The sequence below is a fragment of the Podarcis cretensis genome (genome assembly GCF_951804945.1).
Source record: "Podarcis cretensis genome assembly, chromosome: 3".
NCBI classification, from domain to species: domain Eukaryota; kingdom Metazoa; phylum Chordata; class Lepidosauria; order Squamata; family Lacertidae; genus Podarcis; species Podarcis cretensis.
The window spans coordinates 23,809,818-23,828,899 of record NC_137172.1 but is presented as its reverse complement, the minus strand read 5'-3'; the positions used below and the strand labels follow the sequence as shown (position 1 = coordinate 23,828,899).

Here is a 19,082-nt window from a genome sequence, read left to right as displayed (position 1 = left end):
TTAAAAGGATCAAAGGAAGAAGCTTCTCCACCCTGGAGGAATCTAGTGAAGGTCCACATCTATTCCTCTGTGATTTGGGGCTCTGCAGGAGAACATACAGTGTCCTTTTGATACCAAGATGTCCATCCCAAGTCAAGTACTTCTTGCAATCTGTGTTTTCCTGTTCCTTACACCTGGAGGTATGTTCTTTTTGCAAGAGCTGGGAAAAGCACTGTCAGCCAAGGGAGGCAGGTTAAGAAAAGGAAAATGCAAGTTAGGTAGTTTCATACTGAAGTATGAACCAAACCAAATTTATGCTCTCTCCACAGAATCTGAACTTAGCCAATGAAATGGCCCTTCTTCTGTTCTCTCCCTCTGTTGCACCGTAATGGAAAGACTGCTGCTAGGTGATAACAAAGGGAGAGGGTGAGCCAAGGGCAGCTGTTGTTGCAGTGAAGCTGACCGGAGAATTATAGAATCTTAGAGCTGGAAGGGACCCAAGAGTCATCTAGTCCAACTCCCTGCAATCTATGATGGAGTGGCCCTGCTTCACATCCCTTTCTTTACTGCAGCCTGTTAGAATCTGTTCAACATTTTATCTATTTAAGCAACTCTCCCTAATATTCAAGCAGGGAAACTGACTCCTTTACCGGGTGGAGATACTTTGCAAATGGATAATAAACCTCAAGGGCAAGCCTTCTGTAGCACAAGAAATCTTTAATAAAAACTATTTATTTTTTAAAAAGATGAGGGCAAACTATAGGTTCATCTCAGAGCTAAGGGTTGATGGCTCAATGCTTTCCCATCTTGTGCCAACTCCTTTTAATCCCATTTGGGGTCAATTCTTTAAAGAACAAGCCATGAAAAATCCACCCAGCTTTACTTTTACAAGCAGAAAGTCCTTCAGAAGTGGTCTGGGGGCTGCCTCTTTCTCCATTTCTCCATTTAATATAGGGAAATTCCGTGGCCGTTTGGCTATTACTTTTTAAAAGTCCTGTTAATTATTCTGTATGATTTCTGCTGTATTCTGTCTTATGATTTGTGATGTATTTCTGATGCTCTATTACCCTATTGTCTTTCATTGTTTGTAAGACACTTTGGGGTTCCTTTGAATGAAAAGCGGCATAGAAATATAATCCATCAATCAAAGCAACCCTCCATTATTCACAACATTTTGGTTTTGTCTCTTGAAGCAGATGCTCGCCTCTGTACAAAATGCCTAATTATGGTAGCAGGAATGCCATGCAACCACCAAACATGTGAAGTTGATGATGGAGGAACCTGTGTTGGCATCACCACCCTCGAAAGTAAGAAACAGCTGCAAAGGTTGTGCCTTGTTTGGGCTCCATGGTCCACATTCCCCTTCTGCTTATTTTCCATTTCTTTCAGCTTAGTGATACAATATGGGGAATGATTCATGGAAATGCCTTTGTTTGAAGCACAGCTTCAGGCATGCAGTCTGAGCTTGTATGCAACAAGCTCAGACATTTCTTTCCTGACTGTTGCATAGTTGAAGAGAGTGTTAGTGTAGAAAGGAAGCGAAGGTCTTATTTCTTCCTTCACCCAGTGGCGTAGCAAGGTCAGGTGGTACCACGTGCAGAAAATTTATTGTCACCCGCCCCCAGCACATTGAAATAATTAAAAGAAGGACAAATAAGATACTTACATCACCAGAAAAGAGGGTGTATGACCCAATTCTATAAAACACAGCTCTCTGGTCTCAAACCCTCCATGCATACTTATGTTTCACTGCAATATCCCATAGTACGCATGTGGGTACCACACAAGACTCCACTCCACTCCTTCCCATATATGCTTCCTAAACTTGTTTGTGTGTTTCTCTCTACATTCTAGAGCAGATTTAGGGGCTGTAGAAAAAGTGGAGAGAGACATGTGTACCTGTATTCAGAATAGCTTTGTTTCCCCAGAGTAATAAACCTTGGACTCAGCTGCATTAGTAAAGAAAAAGCATTTTATATGCGTTATAACACTGTGACACTGGATGGCGCTGTGGAGTCCCATCTTTCTCCAACGTGATTTCCCATTATGAAGTTTACAACACGTTTTCCTAAAATGTTTATATATATATGTCTAGATTCAGCCCTTGTGTTTCTTTATTCTTTCAGCCATCAGTATTACCAGGTTTTTTTAATGGAGAGCACTTTGGATATTTTATGTGAATTCCAGTTAATCATTGTGAGGACTGAGGGTGAGAATGATACATATTTTCACTCTTTTCTCTTTTCCTCTTTCTTCCTCTTCACACGTTGTCTCAGATGGGGAGTTTAGACATAAAATACTCGATTGTGCATCGAAGGATATGGTGAACTGTGATATGCCTTCTCCTAATCAAAATGGTATCCGTCTGGAAGTCAACTGCTGTGATGATTCTGATTTCTGCAATGCAAACTTTTAAAACAGGCTGAGAGTCATCTCAAGATTCTGCCTTCCTGCAAAGAATAAATATTTATTCTGTTCCCCCTCAGCTTGTCAACCTTTCTTGTGTTTTCCTTTCTTTCAAATATGCTATATTCAGTGGTGTAATGGTCCAAGATAGAGGGGGCTAAGTGGGTTCAAAATGGCCAGGACTATTTTGTTTGTTTTTTTATAATATGTTTATTTGTTTTTCCAAAAACAAAGGAAACATCAAAACAACACCAAATAACAAAAACAGTACACCACATAAAAAAGTAAAAAGAAAAGAAAAGGTTAAAAACAAAAACTCCAGTTTTCAGACTCATGTTTACAAAACTTTCTTTCTTGACCTCCTCGCGCCTCCCTTTTTTGTATTCCTCTTTGTCCAATCAGATACAGCAAATCCTTACCCTTCTTCAAAACTCATTTCTGGTTATTTATAATCACTTCTATTATGTCTCCAATCTTTCCTCCTTATAATTGAACACCTTTAACATATTGTTTACTTTGACATAATATGACCTTATTTTCCCACCCTTTTTCTATTACATTTTTTACATATTTTTTAACACTGTACCACTGATGCCATATTATTTCATATCCAACATCATTTTAGCATTCGTACACTTTACAGTGTTTCTGCAGATAGTTCTTAAACTTCTTCCAGTCCTCTTCCACCGCTTCTTCTCCCAGGTCTCGAATTCTGCCAGTCATTTCTGCCAATTCCATGTAGTCTATTACTTGCATCTGCCATTCTTCCAAGGTGGGCAAATCTTGTGTTTTCCAGTACTTTGCAATGAGTATTCTTGCTGCTGTTGTCGCATGCATAAAGAACGTTTTATCTTTCTTTGCCACCAATTGGCCGACTATGCCCAAGAGAAAGGCCTCTGGTTTCTTAAGGAAGGTATATTTAAATACCTTTTTCAGTTCATTATATATCATCTCCCAGAAAGCCTTAATCTTCGGGCACGTCCACCAAAGGTGAAAGAATGTACCCTCAGTTTCTTTACATTTCCAACATTTGTTATCAGGCAGGTGATAAATTTTAGCAAGCTTGACTGGGGTCATGTACCACCTATAAATCATTTTCATAATATTCTCTCTTAGGGCATTACATGCCGTAAATTTCATACCGGTGGTCCACAACTTTTCCCAGTCAGCAAACAAAATGTTATGACCTATGTCCTGTGCCCATTTAATCATAGCTGATTTAACTGTTTCATCCTGAGTATTCCATTTCAACAGCAAGTTATACATTCTTGAAAGAATCTTAGTTTTAGGTTCTAACAATTCTGTTTCCAATTTCGATTTTTCCACCTGGAAGCCCAATTTTTTGTCCGCATTATAGGCCTCTCTTATTTGATAGTAATGAAGCCAATCTCGCACTTTGTCTTTTAGTTTCTCAAAACTCTGCAATTTCAATTTATCTCCTTCTTGCTCTAGTATCTCCCAATATTTCAGCCATTTGGCCTCCATATTGAGTCTTTTCAAGGCCTTTGCCTCCATGGGTGACAACCACCTTGGGGTCTTGCTTTCCAATAAATCTTTATACCTTATCCAGACATTAAATAATGCTTTCCTGACAATATGATGCTTAAAAACTTTGTGTGCTTTAACCTTGTCATACCACAAATATGCATGCCATCCAAACGCATTGTTAAAACCTTCCAAGTCCAAAATGTCAGTGTTCTCAAGAAGCAGCCAATCCTTCAACCAGCAGAAACCCGCTGATTCATAGCAAAGTTTAAAGTCTGGCAGGGCAAATCCCCCTCTTTCCTTCACATCAGTTAATATTTTAAATTTTATTCTGGGCTTTTTGCCCTGCCAGACAAATTTAGAAATGTCTCTCTGCCACTTCTTGAAACAATCCATCTTGTCCACAATCTGCAAAGTTTGAAACAAAAATAACATTTTTGGCAGTACATTCATCTTTATAGCTGCAATTCGACCCAACAAGGAAAGCTTCAATTTTGACCAAATTTCTAAATCTTTTTTAACTTCTGACCAACATTTTTCATAATTATCTTTAAATAAATTCAAGTTTTTTGCAGTCATATTAATCCCTAGGTTTTGCAGTCATATTAATCCCTAGGTCAAAATGGCCAGGACTATTTTGGCTGCAATATACGATAGCAGCTGAATCAGTATGAAAGGGGAGATTTTTGTTCACTGTATTCTGCAAAGTCAACCATTTAGGAACACTTGAAACATGAGGAGCTTGGATTTCAAGAGAATGGTGGGCATGTGTTGTTATGCACAATGTGTCGATTTCTTGGTTAATCAAAAAGAATTCACCGGCTCTATATATCACTTGCTCTCATTTCCTCTACTTTCAAAACTTTCATCAACACCGTAGTTTCTTTAATCAAAACTTATGTTTCAAGCCATCAATACAGCTTCTTACTACATAGCTCCTTTTGGCTTTTTCGAGTGGGATCTATGAACCACTTGCTCAGACTGTCCAAATCCTTCCCCGCACCCCACACCACCCCTTTCAGCCCTAAGAATTCCAAAATTGAACTTTTTTTACCTGTATACTGACACCTGCCAACTTTAAAATTAAATCTGGTGTTGTGGGTGATGCAAGTCTGTTCAAGAGTTCTGACACTGTGTTATATATAACAACTAGGCATTCATGTTGCAAGACCTCACTCCTAGTGGAACACTGAGATATGTTTTATTTTGTCTTAGGCCACATTCGCACCATGCATTTAAATTACTATGATGCCACTTTAAACAGCCATGGCTTCCCCCACCCCTAAAATCTTGGAGTTGTCGTTTATTTTTATTCCTTTTTTTTTTTTTTTAAAAAAAAAAAGCCCATTGTTATCGCTTTCCAAAAATATAAACATTAACAGAACAATTGGTTTTCCCCATTCCCACCCCCTCTCCCTGGAATAGAAGACTAATGAGTTAGATTTACCCATAAGTCCATGTGAATATTTCATAAAGGGGTAACATATTTCAACAAAATTATCCAGATCAGATGCCTTGTTGAGACATGTACTCTCTTTCTTAGTTTCTCAGACAAAGCAATTGTCCATATTTTTTCCCATTATCTGATGTGTAGGTGATCAATTACTTTGCTATGAGTAATTGTGCAGCCACCAGAAGAAAATCAATACAGTGGTACCTCGGGTTACATACGCTTCATGTTACATACGCTTCAGGTTACAGACTCCGCTAACCCAGAAATAGAGCTTCAGGTTAAGAACTTTGCTTCAGGATGAGAACAGAAATTGCACGGCAGCGGTGCAGCGGCAGTGGGAGGCCCCATTAGCTAAAGTGCTGCTTCAGGTTAAGAACAATTTCAGGTTAAGAACGCACCTCCAGAACGAATTAAGTACTTAACCTGAGGTACCACTGTAAGTTCTGTGTATAACAAATTAAGTTGAATATCTGTTAATAAGCCTAGGCTTGGATTACATTATATGTCCTGATCCGTGATTTTGCTTATTTCTGAACATAAGCTTTCCCAGAATGGTTGTAACAGCTCACATGCCCACCACATATGAAAAGTCATATCAGTTGCCCTGTAGTTTATTAAGGGTGCTGAGAGTTGCTTGTAAACTCTCCTATTCCTTCCCAGAGCTACAATTCCAGAGTCGTTTAACAAGCAATCCCTCTTCCCAGGGGGCTGTGGCAACTTTAACAAACTACCATTCCTAGGATTATTTGGGGAAATCTATGACTGTTTAAATGGTGTCATATAGTTTTAGGTGTGTATTCAAGATTAATGACTCCTCCTCCTCCTCCTCCTCCTCCTCCTTCTTCTTCTTCTTCTTCTCCGATTGCAGTGCTCACATAAAACATTTTATCAGTCTTTTATTAATCAATCTTGCCAGCAATTCAGGTATAGGGTCTTTTCCGTGCAGGATCCTGAATAACGGAAAGAGCAATGGATCCTTTAGCTCTCTTCCACTGGAACCTTCATAACAAAACAGAGAATGGGACTGAATGGCAGATACACACCCCTCCACTGATCCTGCTGTTTTTTAAACCATATCAATCTTTTCAGATTGACTCTAAGCGTTCATTGCCCGATAACAATAAACTCTCCGTTTAGGTTATTCATTGCTTGTTGACAATGCTAGAAGAATTTCTGAGGATGCGGAACACTTTTTACCAAATACCAAATCCCTTCCGCCTCTCAGTTCACCTCCTGCTCCTGAATTTAATTACTGGTAACTAGCAGAATGGAAAGAAGTAAAATGGTAGTTTAGGGAAAATGTCATTGCTTAATTGAGCAGTCAGCTATACAGAGTGTTGCCAAAATAAGTAGAAACATTAGATTGTTGTAATGAGACTGGACTGCCATGACTGTGAATGAACATCTCACCAGGCATTTGAGTAGATTAAACATATGGGGAGGATTCAATGCAGTTCAAAGCAATGAGACTCTAGGTGTCAAATCCCCATCATAGAGCCGGGCTCTACCAACTGTAAAACATATGGAGCACATTAATTCTAAATAGGAAAGCGATCTATGGTGTGTGGGTCACAAATTATTAGGAGATGGGACAGGAACCTGAAAGCCAGTGGTCCCCCTGAATATGGGACAGAGTTAAGCCTCCTTGCCTTTCTGGTGCTATATCACTGCCACTGAAATATACTCAGAGTCGAGAGTGGATTTCATGCTCTTTATTCAGCTCATAGTGGTGAGGAGGAATGGAAGTTCTGCCAGAATGTCTGCTTTATATACATTATTTACACAATGGGCCCCACGTGATTGGCTAATTCCGGGAGTCACCTGTAGGCCAATCAGGTTGCGGATTAACTTCCATCTGGAGCTGGATTGGGCGGCTACTGCGGACCAATCAGACTGCTGCATTCTGGACCCTATTGTTCTAGGACCAATCAGACTGCTGCATTGTGAATCCTATTGTTCTAGGACCAATCAGACTGCTGCCTTTTGGATCCTATTCAACTCAGTACATAACAGCCACCTTTCTAGTTCAGTAGATTAAAGGTAAAAAGCATTCCAAGAAGACAGGAGTGGAATGGCAGCGCGGGAATGCTTAGTTTGAGACAGACAACACAAACCTATATCACTCAGAAGAAATCCCCACTGATATCAGTGAGGTTTACTCTGATGTAAATGTGTATTGCAGACAAAATCTCAAGCTTTGTATTTGATTTGTGAAACAAAGTTACAAAGAGCAAAACAAAAACCCTCACAAAACATTTGGCTATCATGACTCTACTGGGGCAGGCGAGGCAGCCAATCTGATGCTCCAACAATGGACTCGATGAGAGGAACTCGATGAGGAAAAGCAAGGTAGGGCTCCGCTGTTTAAATTGCCTGGACACAGACCTGAGGGAAGCCTTCTTGCTCTGTCAGCTCCACCCCCACCCCTGGCCCAGCCCATTGTCCAAGCCTGAACCCTCATTCGTATAGCTGCCAACTTTTCCCTTTTCTTGCGAGGAATCCTATTCAGAATGAGGGAATTTCCCTTTAAAAAAGGGAAACATTGGCAGCTATGCCCATTCGCCAATTCCTGGTGCAGGCTAGGATCTGGCTTGTGATATGCCCAGGCCACCTACCAGGGCAGGACACCATCCTCAAATCCCTCATCGAGGTCTTAGAAGGGCCTCTGCCATCCCGCAACACTGCCACATCGAGAGGGTGAGCGGACTTGGCTATCGTCACTCTGAAGAATGTTCCATTAAGCAATTATTTTAATAAACAAAAAAATAAACTGCAAATATTTTTATTTTATTTATTTATTTATTTATTAAATTTGCATATCACCCTATACCCATAGATCTAAGGGCCACCAACTTAATAAAAATAAAAATAAAAATAAAAAAAATAAAAATAAAAAAACAAAAAAATAAAAAAAAAATAAAAAAAAATAAAAAAAACAAAAACAAAAAAAACAAAAATAATAATAAAAAAAAAACCATGGTGTATAATTAAAACTTTAAAATGCAGTCATACCTCAGAAGTTGAATGAATGCCTTGCAACTCGAACGCTTTGGCTCCCGAACGCCACAGACCCGGAAGTGAGTGTTCCAATTTGGAAATGTTCTTTGGAACCCAAACACCCAGCATGGATTCTGCGGCTTCTGATTGGCTGCAGGAACTTCCTGACATTTTGGAAGTCAAATGGACTTTCGGAATGGATTCTGAGAAGGCCTGGTGAAGCTAAATATCTTTTGGTATCAAAAATATCAAAATGGCAGCACCTGTTTGATTTCAGGAGGAACAGTGTTACAAAATACTGGTGCCACTGCACACAAACAGGGGTAGCCAGTATGGTGTCCTTCAGATGTTGTTGGACATTGCCCACCAGCCTCAGTCATCATGGTTAGGAATGATGGGAGCTGTAGTTCAGCAAAATAAATAAATAAATAATGGCTACCCCCGGTGTAGAAACTAAATGAATTTTTCATGAATAGAAAGCAGAAGGAGCAGTGATGTACCAATACCTGGGTGAGAGAAGGTGGCCATTTGCAAAAGGTGGCCAACCTCACATACTGTTGTATACTTACGCAGTCTGTTCTGGGATGAGAAGGCTGTCTCCATTTGCTAGACACAGGGTATTACTGTCAGCAGTAACAACAGATGTTCCTTCCTGAAAAGGCAGGAACAAAAGACAGGCTTTTAGATGAAGATGTCCATCCCAAGTCAAGATCTTCAGAGACTGGCAAAGAATGATCTCAAAATATATCTGGCAGGGCAAAAAGCCACGAATACAATTTAAATTACTAACTGATGCGAAAGAAAGAGGTGGCTTCGCCCTGCCGGACCTGAAACTTTACTATGAAGCATCTTGTCTCTGTTGGATAAAGGATTGGATAACACTAAAAGACAATAAGTTATTGGATTTGGAAGGGTTTGACAATAGGTTTGGTTGACACCCCTACTTATGGTTGGGAAAGAAGAAAGCTCACAAAAGTTTTGCCAACCACATTTTCAGAGGTGCCCTTATAGAAATATGGGATAGGTACCAAAATATTTTGGAACCAAATGTACCTCATTGGTTATCCCCACTGGAGGTCATGAGTGTTAAAAAGACAAACATGAGAGAGGATTGGATGACTTATGGAGACATTGTAATTAAAGAAGGGGGGAAATGGAAATTGAAGCCATATGAACAAGTTAAAAAATATGTATATGATTGGTTGCACTACTTCCAAACAAATGAAATGTTTAAGAAGGATTGTAAAGAGAGGAAATATATTGAAGGAGAGTCTAGATTTCAGAAAGAAATAATAAATAATGATTATAAGGTATTGTCAAAAATGTATAAAATGCTACTGGAATGGCAAACAAAGGACGAAGAAGTTAAATCAGTTATGATACACTGGGCCAGGGATTTTGGTTATAATATACAGTTAGCAGATTGGGAGAAGGTATGGAAGGAAAATATGAAATTCACTGCATGCATGACGATAAAGGAAAATATTATGAAAATGGTATATAGATGGTATATCACTCCCGTAAAATTAGCAAAAATGTATAAGACATGTAACAAATGTTGGAAATGTAAGGAAAGGGAAGGCACATTTTATCATATGTGGTGGGAGTGTAAGAAAGTAAAAGGCTTCTGGGAAATGATATATAATGAGTTGAAAAGGATGTTTAAATACACGTTTGTGAAGAAACCAGAAGCCTTCCTGTTAGGAATTACAGGAAGAGAAATTAATAGAAGTGATTATAAACTTTTTCAATATGCAGTGACTGCGGCAAGAATTTTAATGGCTCAAAAATGGAAACAAGAAGAATTACCAACATTGGAAGAATGGAGACGGAAATTGATGGATTTTGCTGAACTAGACAAACTGACAGGAAAAATTAGATATCAGAAAGATCACAAGTTCACACAGGACTGGAGAAAGTTTACGACTTATCTGGAAAATATTTGTGATGAACAGACAACGCTAGTTGGATTTAAAGAGGCTTTGTGATGAGAAAGGGTATTGTGAGAGGGATAAGAGTTGTAAAGATTAATCAACTGGCAATACAATCATAAAGGAAATGTGAAATAAATTTAAAATTATGAGGATTGTGGAGGGAGCGGGGGGAAGTCCAAAAGAATTTGGTATTATAGTGGATATGAATGTGTCATTTAAATCTGTAAAAGAAAATTTTTCTAAAAAATTAATAATAATAATAATAATAAAAAAAAAAAACTTCAAAAAAAAAAAAGACAGGCTTTTAATTCTTCCTGGACTGTCATTAGCAGCCACAAACTAGGAAGTATATCTTAATGAACTAATCAGTCAGTCTAACCAAATCATCAGGAATCTAGTGATCTGGGAAATAAATCAATTAATTCTGTAACAGCAGGGCTTGTGACCCAAACTAGTCATTAACAACTATATGCCACAGGCTTGATGGACATCCTTGGCTCTCCTCTTTCTGGGTCCTGAATAAACTGAGTGGTCGTTGGGACAAGAACCTAGATTTGGCTGCTGGTGGGAGATGTTTCATTTACTACAGTGTTTCTCAACTTTTTTTCAATTCATGTCCCCTTTTAGCTAACATAAAACAGATTCCACAGCCCCTTCAATTCCAGTTCACATAATTATTTAATATGTATTTTTCACATGGATTGAAATTTCATAACTTTAAATTTGTTTACTTATATTGTACATTACCAAAACAAAAAACTCCTATTCTCTCACACACTCCACACCAAGTTCTTCGTATGCCCCCGTTGGTTGAGAAAAACTGATTTAGTGCATCACAAGTTGTGCAAACCTAGTATGCAGTGAAAAGGTCCTCCTTTGTTTTGATCAGTTTAGGCTCATTACTTGCAGGGCGGGGGAATATTGAGACCAATAATGTGAGTCAATGTAGAATTTTGGGGAAAGGTTCGTCTCTCCCTGGAATTCTGTAGTGATAGCTGACCTTTTTGTTTGTGGAACTATTTGAATTGAAATAAGGGGGGGGGGACTGAGTGAGGCTTAACTTCCATAAGTAAAGCCAACAGAAAAAGAAAAACTCCCCTGCTACCCAGTACATATGCACTGTGAGGAGTAGCAATCAGACTGAGTTTTGCAGCCCACAGCTCCACATAATGAAGCTGTCTTGAGGCGACCCACTTCTGTGGCATTGTTAATCAACTAAGCTAGCAGTGTGCTGATAGATATGTCAGCCTGAAAATACAGCACTTGGTTGTTCGAAGTATTTTGTCAGTCTTCTCATCAGATCCTTGAAATACTTTTCAGGACCTGAAAAGTTGCTCACCAAGCCAACAGGGACTAGACTGACATTGTGTTGTTGTTTAGTCGTTTAGTCGTGTCCGACTCTTCGTGACCCCATGGACCAGAGCACGCCAGGCACTCCTGTCTTCCACTGCCTCCCGCAGTTTGGTCAAACTCATGTTAGTAGCTTCGAGAACACTGTCCAACCATCTGGTCCTCTGTCGTCCCCTTCTCCTTGTGCCCTCAATCTTTCCCAACATCAGGGTCTTTTCCAGGGAGTCTTCTCTTCTCATGAGGTGGCCAAAGTATTGGAGCCTCAGCTTCAGGATCTGTCCTTCCAGTGAGTACTCAGGGCTGATTTCCTTCAGAATGGATAGGTTTGATCTTCTTGCAGTCCATGGGACTCTCAAGAGTCACCTCCAGACTGACATTACTACAAGGAAAACCAAGGGCTTATATCTTTCTTCTTAAAATGATGCTCTGTGAGCCATTTCATTCCTGTGAGGACTAATGGAGGTCTTGCATGAACAGAACTATTTCAAATGGGCAGGTAGGGAGAATGCTTTTACACTCAGGTTGTGCTTGTGGGCTACCAATGGGACAGCTGGGCTATATGGACCTTTGACCAGATCCAGCAATAACCATCATATATTCTTAAACCGAGACATAGCCAGCATCAACAGTAGACTGTCATAGACTCTGGAGCGAGTCATCATCTGATGCCACCTGGTGGTGGAATGTGGAACTGCAGGGCTGTTTCAACTGGGAAAACAGTCATTTTTGCTGATGGGTCACAGAGACTTGTAACCACTGTTGAAAATGTGTTTGTTTCTTCTTTGCAGGCGGAGTTGGAGGTCTACATTGTGCCTGGAATGAAGCATTGGCTTTTATCTGTATCTTGTCTCTAACAGGAGGGGTACAAGGTTTACTTTGAAAATAATGTCTGTTCTATTTCCAGGGGTGGGAGGCAACTGGTCAGTGTTGCATGTCAGAACAACCTCTTTGTTCTGGAGACACCTCTGGAGGGTGAGGGGGATGCTGAGGAAGCACAGGCAATGTGTGTGAACGTTCCTACTCATGATTCATGTGCTCATTTGTGGCACAAAAGAATGTCACATGGCTGTTGGGAAGATATCCAGAAGTTGCCCCAGTGCACTGTAGGGTGCAAGATAAAAGCATGTGACCGATCCCTAGATTGTAGGGCATGCAGAAGAGCAAAGGTAAAAGGGTGCAGTTATCCCAGATTGGAGAGGGTAACCACAGAGCCTTTTGAGCTTGTGCACACAGACCTTTGGGGTCCCATGCCAGAGAGCCTGGGCGGGGCCAGATTTGCACTGATGCTGACAGATGATTTTACCCAGAACGGGTGGGTGTTCTCGCTGAAACGCAAAAGCGAAGCAGCGCAACTGATCAAAGATTGGGTTGCGGCAGTGGAACTACAGTTTTCCACCAAGGTGCAGGGGTTCCAGAGTGACCGAGGCGCAGAGGTCACTGGGTCTGCTCTGCAGAGTTTCTTCCGCCAGAAGGGAATACGTCACAGATTGACGGTTGCCACCTCTCCTCAGGGGATTGGTGCGGCAGAGCGCAGGAGCAAGGCACTAGCTCAAGCAGCTGACGCTTTGCTGTCTGACTCTGGTTTGCCTTTGAGTTTTTGGGGGGAGGCGGTGAAGACGGTCAATTTCACGATGAACAAGTCCTACAATTCAGTGGTAGGTGACACCCCGTATTTCTTGCTCCATGGGAAGAAGCCGCAGGTGCATTTCTTCCGTGTCTTTGGTTGTGAAGCGTGGGTGCTTGTGCCAAAGTGTCAACAAAAGAAAGGTGACCCAAGGTCCCAGAAAATGATCTTTTGTGGGTACGAGCCTGGGACAAAGAGGTGGAGGTTTGCATATCCAGATGGTGATCAGTCCAGGATTCTAGTTAGCAGAAATGCTGAGTTCTGTGAGCAGAATGGTTGGTCAAGGATCCATGCGAATCCTGACGTTCTCTTAGAATGTCTGTCTGATTCTGAGCAGGAGGGAGAGGCAGAAGCTGAACCTGTTGATAAGGACCAGGTCGCTGACCAGGGTCAAGAACAGGATTGGGCATCTCCACAGGTTGTTAAAAGAGAGCCCAAGAGTGAGCCTTCATCTCCCGTAAGCAAAGTTCAGAAGGCCCGAAGACGCACTAAGTCAGAGGGGGAGTCTTCTGGTACCAGTGTAACACTTGCTGACCCCAGTGGGTCAGAGGGAGCACCTGAGACAGTGCTCAGACATTCCGCACGCACGACGAAGGGGGTACCACCTGAGAGGTTTCAGGTCACCAGCGCGTGGGTTGGTTTCGCACAGTGCGAACCTGAGAGTTTTGAGAAGGTTCAACAGTTGCCTGAGACAAAAGCCAGGAAGGGGCAAGAGGCAATGGGAAAGGAGTTGAACTCAAAGAGGTCTGTAGATGTGTCCTCACAGTTTCCCTCAGGATGCGAGACGAGAGGGGGTGTGAGGAGAATCAGAACTTACAGGGTTAAACAGTTCTGAGTGACGTCTCACATTCTGAGGCGTGGCTATGTTCACATAGGGGAGTGTTTCTCTGTGTGTCTTTCTTTTTTTGCTTTTACCGAGAAGCGGAAAGGATGCCGGCAAATTCACCGGGCTGATTTATGTTGTTATTGTACTCATTAAAAGGCTTTTGGAGATAAGAGAAAAGCCTGCATTGCAGTCTGATTTATTCCCACACAAAGCAATAGCTTTCCCCGCTGTGTAAACTCTGCTAAGAGAGCTAAGGAAACTGGAAGAGGTTTTTACCGGCACGGACAGCAGCAGTGATGCAGCTAGGAAGAGTGTCGGACGCCATTTTGCCACAACTAGACCCAGGGGCTGCCTCAGCCTCCCCTGACCAAACCAGTAGTGGAGCAGCTGTAAGTGATGGCCCAGCTGAAGGTAATCCCTGCATCTGGAGCCAGGGAAGGCTCAGGGACCTGACTCGGCTCAGTTGGTGTTTGTTGCAAGGGAACCTGTGCAGACTGGGACTCCAGGATCAGGCCCCAGACTTGGTTCAGATGATAGGCAAAGGATCCAGTGCAGACTGAGACTCCTCTGGTTCTGAGTCTGAGCCTGAGTCCCAAGCCATCACAGTAATACTGTCTCCAACCCTCGGGGCAAAGCATAACAATCATGGCTGCTAGGCACAGATAGCCTTATCTTCCATTAATATGTCCAAACGTCACTGAAAGCCATCCAAATTAGTTGCCAGTTCCAGAAACTCTTCTTACATTCTTAATTTTGCACTCAAAACCAAAATCTGAAATTCTAAATAAAGTATTACTAGATATTCTGGACATTAACATGAACATTATACGACTCATATCTTGTTCCTTGAATGAAACCTGGAAAAGGTGATCCTGTATGGGTCTACTCAGAAGTGAACTCTGCTGAGTCCAGTGGAGCTTACTCCTTGGTAAGTGGGTGTAGGTTTACTGACTGAGTGGACGAAGTCTCTTCAGTACAAAATAAAACAAAAGACGTTGAAAGGAAATCCTATAACACTTTCTTCTTCTTTGGGAGTGGGGAAATGCATTTAGTATTTCAGGAACGCCAGGACTCTGCTCCTTATTTACACATCTTGGCTATCAAAATCTGCTATAAGATTGTCACTCCCATCTTTTCTATATTAGTGAGGCTAAAAGGTCTCCTTGAAGTTATTTTTGAATGGGCATGCATAAGGTTGTGAGGTAAGTATGGCTTTGCGGTTGTTTATATTGTCATTTCTACAGATTTATTATATCAAATTAGAAACATTAAAACCATTGTCCATTTATTGTTGGGCAAGCATTGATGACATTTCTGATTTTGCCCTGCATTTATTTGGTCCTAATGTTGGCTATTTGCAGACTAGTTGCACTGCAGAGAGCTTGCAAGGGAGACCACACATTACAAGGAACGCAAAATAACTTTAGCTAGGTTTTAATAACAAAAACAAAAACTCCTTTTACACTTAATATATCAATAAACATGACCCATCTACCAACCCAACCACCAGGGTACTGAGAGAGCTAGGTGCTGCTCTTTATATATTATACCCAATTGCTGACACAGCTTAATTAACACAACTTAGCAGCACCTGCTATACTGTTTCACAGCTGTAAAACTAGGTCACGTTATTTGCTCTGGCCCTTAAAGACATACACATCTTGTGGAACAACAATGAACCTTCAAATTTAAAGAGACCATTCAACACCTAAAAGTTGAATTAAACATTAAAACCATTGTCCATTTATTGTTGGGCAAGCATTGAAGATATTTTTGATTCTGCCCTGCATTTATTTGGTCCTAAAAGTGGCAGGTGTGCCAGTGGAGACTTGCAGAGGCCATTGAAGCCCTGACATCAAAGAATCTGTTCCACCCACACTTCAAGTTCTCACTTAAATTGGGATTTTTGTTCCATGATGAGTGGCCAGTTCATGATATTACGACCCACCCATTTATCTTTATACTATCTTTCTGAGAATACCATGATCTCTAGGGTGTTGTTAAAAGGATCAAAGGTAGGAGCTTCTCCACCCTGGATGAATCTAGTGAAGGTCCACATCTATTCCTCTGTGATTTGGGGCTCTGCTGGAGAACACACCTTTTGATACCATGATGTCCATCCCAAGTCAAGTACTTCTTGCAATCTGTGTTTTCCTGTTCCTTACACCTGGAGGTATGTTCTTTTTGCAAGAGCTGGGAAAAGCACTGTCAGCCAAGGGAGGCAGGTTAAGTGCAGGTTGGCAGGCAGAAGTATGAACCAAACCAAATTTATGCTCTGTCCATAGAATCTGAATTGAGGCAGTTAAATGGAAATTCTTCTGTTCTCTCCCTCTGTTGCACCTTAATGGAAAGACTGCTGCTAGGTGATAACAAAGGGAGAGGGCGAGCCAAGGGCAGCTGTTGTTGCAGTGAAGCTGATCGGAGAATTATAGAATCTTAGAGCTGGAAGGGACCCAAGAGTCATCTAGTCCAACTCCCTGCAATCTATGATGGAGTGGCCCTGCTTCACATCCCTTTCTTTACTGCAGCCTGTTAGAATCTGTTCAACATTTTATCTATTTAAGCAACTCTCCCTAATATTCAAGCAGGGAAACTGACTCCTTTACCGGGTAGAGATACTTTGCAAATAGAAAATAAAACTCAAGATGTGGGCAAGCCTTCTGTAGCACAAGAAATCTTTAATAAAAACTATTTATTTTTTAAAAAGATGAGGGCAAACTATAGGTTCATCTCAGAGCTAAGGGTTGATGGCTCAATGCTTTCCCATCTTGTGCCAACTCCTTTTAATCCCATTTGGGGTCAATTCTTTAAAGAACAAGCCATGAAAAATCCACCCAGCTTTGCAAGCATGAAGTCCTTCAGAAGTGGTCGGGGGGCTTTCTCTTTCTCCATTTCTCCATTTAATATTTTACAGTGGCTTAGGGAAACTCTGTGGCCATTTGGCTATTACTTTTTAAAAATCTTGTTAATTATTCTGTATGATTTCTGCTGTATTCTCTCTTATGATTTGTGATGTATTTCTGATGCTCTATTACCCTATTGTCATTCATTGTTTCTAAGACACTTTGGGGTTCCTTTGAATGAAAAGCGGCATAGAAATATAATCCATCAATCAAAGCAACCCTCCGTTATTCACAACATTTTGGTTTTGTCTTTTGGAGCAGATGCTCGCCTCTGTACAAAATGCTTAATTATGATACCAGGACTACCATGCAATGACCAAACATGTGAATTTGATGATGGAGGAACCTGTGTTGGCATCACCACCCGCGAAAGTAAGAAACAGCTGCAAAGGTTGCGCCTTGTTTGGGCTCCATAGTCCACATTCCCCTTCTGCTTATTTTCCATTTCTTTCAGCTTAGTGATACAGCAATGGGGAATAATTCATGGAAATGCCTTTGTCAGAAGCATAGCTTCAAGCATGCAGTCTGAGCTTGTGTGCAACAAGCTCAGACGTTTCTTTCCTGACTGTTGCATAGTTGAAGAGAGTGTTAGTGTAGAAAGAAAGAGAAAGTCTTATTTCCTCCATCACCCAGTGGCGTATCAAGGTCAGGTGGTACCACATGCAGAAAATTTCTTGTCACCCCCCCCCCAGCACATTGAAATAATTAAAAGAAGGACAAATAAGATACTTACATCACCAGAAAAGAGGGTGTATGACCCAATTCTATAAAACACAGCTCTCTGGTCTCAAACCCTCCATGCATACTTACGTTTCACTGCAATATCCCACAGTACGCATGTGGGTACCACACAATATTCCACTTCACTCCTTCCCATATATGCTTCCTAAACTTGTTTGTGTGTTTCTCTCTACATTCTAGAGCAGATTTAGGGGCTGTTGAAGAAGTTGGGGAGAAACATGTGTACCTGTATTCAGAATAGCTTTGTTTCCCCAGAGTAATAAACGTTGGACTCAGCTGCATTAGTAAAGAAAAAGCATTTTATATGCATTTTAACAATGTGACACTGGCTGGCACTGTGGAATCCCATCTTTCTCCAACGTGATTTCCCATTATAAAGTTTACAACACGTTTTCCTAAAATGTTTATGTATATATATATATATATGTCTAGATTCAGCCCTTGTGTTTCTTTATTCTTTCAGCCATCAGTATTACCAGGTTTTTTAATGGAGAGCACTTTGGATATTTTATGTGAATTCCAGTTAATCTTGGTGGTAACTGAGGTTGAGAATGATACATATCTTCACTCTTTTCTCTTTTCCTCTTTCTTCCTCTTCACACGTTGTCTCAGATGGGGTGTTTAGAGATAAAATACTCGATTGTGCATTGAAGGATATGGTGATGTGTAATGTGCCTTGTCCTAATCAAAATGGTATCCGTCGGGAAGTCAAATGTTGCGATGATTCTGATTTCTGCAATGCAAACTTTTAAAACAGGCCGAGAGTCACCTCAAGATTCTGCCTTCCTGCAAAAAATAAATAAGTATGTGGGTAAGTGGGTTCAAAATGGCCAGGACTATTTTGGCTGCAATATACGATAGCAGCTGAATCAGCATAAAAGGGGAGATTTTTGCTCACTGTATTCCGCAAAGTCAATCATTTAGGAACACTTGAAACATGAGGAGCTTAGGTTTAAAGAGAATGGTGGGCAAGTGTTGTTATGCACTATGTGTCGATTTCTTGGTTAATCAAAAAGAATTCACTGACTCTATATATCACTTGCTCTCATTTCCTCTACTTTCAAAACTTTCATCAACTCCCTATTTTTTTTTTTATCAAAACTCATGTTTCAAGCCATCAATTCAGCTTCCTAATTACACAGCTCCTTTTGGCTTTTTCGAGTGGGATCTATGAACCACTGGCTCAGACTGTCCAAATCCTTCCCCTCACCCCACTCCATCCCTTTCAGCACTAAGAATTCCAAAATTGAATTTTTCTACCTGTATACTGACGCCTGCCAACTTTTAAAATTAAATCTGGTGTTGTGGGTGATGCAAGTCTGTTCAAGAGTTCTGACACTGTGTTATATATAACAACTAGGCATTCATTTTACAAGCCCTCCTG

General features: G+C 40.9%; 2 long non-coding RNA genes across 2 annotated transcripts; one reads left to right on the top strand and one right to left on the bottom strand.

Moving 5' to 3' along the window:
* LOC307211970 lies at window positions 1-18,499 on the top strand. The gene is made up of 3 exons (XR_013836662.1): window positions 1-179; window positions 1,176-1,286; window positions 18,311-18,499. It is a non-coding gene; the product is annotated as an uncharacterized lncRNA (long non-coding RNA).
* Window positions 5,919-8,976, bottom strand: LOC307211983. Its single transcript, XR_013836683.1, has 2 exons — window positions 8,890-8,976; window positions 5,919-6,322 (listed from the first exon to the last, which is right to left on the bottom strand). It is a non-coding gene; the product is annotated as an uncharacterized lncRNA (long non-coding RNA).
* Window positions 18,500-19,082: the final 583 nt, after the last annotated feature.